The sequence below is a fragment of the Lepus europaeus genome, chromosome X, assembly GCF_033115175.1.
Source record: "Lepus europaeus isolate LE1 chromosome X, mLepTim1.pri, whole genome shotgun sequence".
Classification (NCBI taxonomy): domain Eukaryota; kingdom Metazoa; phylum Chordata; class Mammalia; order Lagomorpha; family Leporidae; genus Lepus; species Lepus europaeus.
In genome coordinates this window covers 17,577,483-17,579,596 of record NC_084850.1, presented here as the reverse complement: position 1 = coordinate 17,579,596, position 2,114 = coordinate 17,577,483, and positions in this window count along the sequence as shown.

The window sequence follows — 2,114 nt, the reverse complement described above, 5'->3', positions numbered from 1 at the left end:
TATCTTTAGTTAAAACCCTATGTTTTCTTTCAAAGTGAACTTCATCTGGCAGTCCTTGATTTCCACATGTATTCAAGAAACTAATGGAGGTTTTTTTTTTTTTCCTGAGATCAGCATCCTGTGCTACAAAGCAGCAGCAGCATCTTGTGGATCTGGAAGAGAAAGGCACTTTAGGCATCTGTGCATCTCCTCCCTCACAGAATCAAGCCCACTAATTTGTGATCTTGGAATATTTCTTCCAGATCTGAATTTGATTTTACTATTGCCTTAAAAAATCTTGCTCAACATAGGCAAATTTGTTACTTTCCTCCCATTGCTGCTTAACAGTCTTAGTATTGATTAATTTGTGTCTCCTAGAATACAGCTGCCAGTATCTATTCCAAACTCTCTTGCTGCCTTCCCACTGGGAATTCCATCCCTTACCTCCTACTGTTTGATGATATAAGCTCCCTCTTATATCTCCTCAACCATCTCTCCACATATCTGGCCTCTCCTTGCTTCCTAACTAGTCTCACCATTCACCAATATTCAATTCTAGGCTTTCTGTGAAAGATACAGAACCCCAGCCTTCCAGACCAGACATGTTTCCTGGAGTTGTTCTCCCTGCATCAACTCCAAATTAAGATGTGTGAAACAGCATCCTCCCTTGAGCTACTTCTCTCCCTACCAATGACTGAACCATGGCGTTACCTTTGATTTCGCCTTCTTTCTGCCACCAATTAGGTGGTTGAAGCACAGAAACCCATGCTAATATTAGCATAAGAAAAACTAATTAGGAGGTCACACCTGCCACACATACATGAAATCACATAGTACACACTCAGAACCAAATCTCAGTGATTTTTGGATTATTTATTGCTTCAGCACAATACACGCTTGGGCTTGGATCATTGAAAGTGTACATTAACAGCCTCTTCTGTTATTGCCTGGCGGCCTAATAGGGTTACATTGTGGAACAGTCATCATATTTAATGACTTAAAATTTGGGATCCTCCTTTCTCTGACCAGAAGAAAGTAAGGTTCCAACTATGTTAATTGATGTGTTTTGATCAAGAAGAAGCCAAGGTTAGTATGAGGTTTATTTCCAGAGTGACTAAGTAGAAAAGTCAACACATCAGTCTTTTGGAGCCCACCACAGAACTCTCATTTCCATTCTTCTATCCACCGACTGACATTGTAAGTAGCTCAGATTCAAATGCAAATGCCAGCAAAAGAATGCAGACACACTTTGAGATCAATAACATTATTTTTTGTCAGGCAATTCATTTAGTATTTCTAAAAACCAGTGAAGTTTAAAAAACAAGGGAGTTGAAAGCTTGCTCTCCTGTTTTTCCAGTTTTAATGAGCCTATTCCTCACTCTGAGACAGAGAAGCTCTCATTATAACTTGTCGGTAGAACATTAGCACCCAAGATGGAGGGAGCACTATGATCCTGGCTAATTTTCTTTCTTTTTTTCCTCCATCTGGACATAGTTGAGAAATCTAATGGGAAAAACTAGTCATTTATTTAAACTACTTTCTAAATCACGGATTCATCTATTTAAGAACAGCATGACTATTCCTATCTTGGTAAAGACGTTTTGACAGAATTTCTATGCTGGGACATTGAATGTTCATAAATAAAATGCAACCCTTCTCTTTCTCAAATGAGCTCAGCAAGCCTGCATGGAAAGACTGAAGGCAGGACAGTGAGTGCCCTGTGCCAGCTGAGCACTTTTGTGCCTCCTTTTCCCCCTCTGGTAGCTTAGCCTCCTCTTCCCCTCTGGTATCTTAGAACATGAGAAACATGTTTCCACTTTGAGAGGGAGCTTTTGGTGCTAGAGATGAATGTTGAGCCAAGGGTTCATCCTCGTTATATCTTTTTAGAACAGTATCTGTTTCACTTGATGCTACAGCCCTTTAAACCATTAGCAACTGTGAGACATAGCAAAGCTCAAGTAGCCCTGGTTTCCTTTGCTGTGTCTGATGAGTGTGGCTGCACGTGCTGCCATGCTATCCAATTTAGTTTCCTTCAGTCTCGTGCATTGTTTTGTATTACTGTGATACAAAGTTTTTAAGGAAAACATGCTCCTGTTTTTTGTCCTGTTTTATCCTATTTATTGTCCCCTGATACA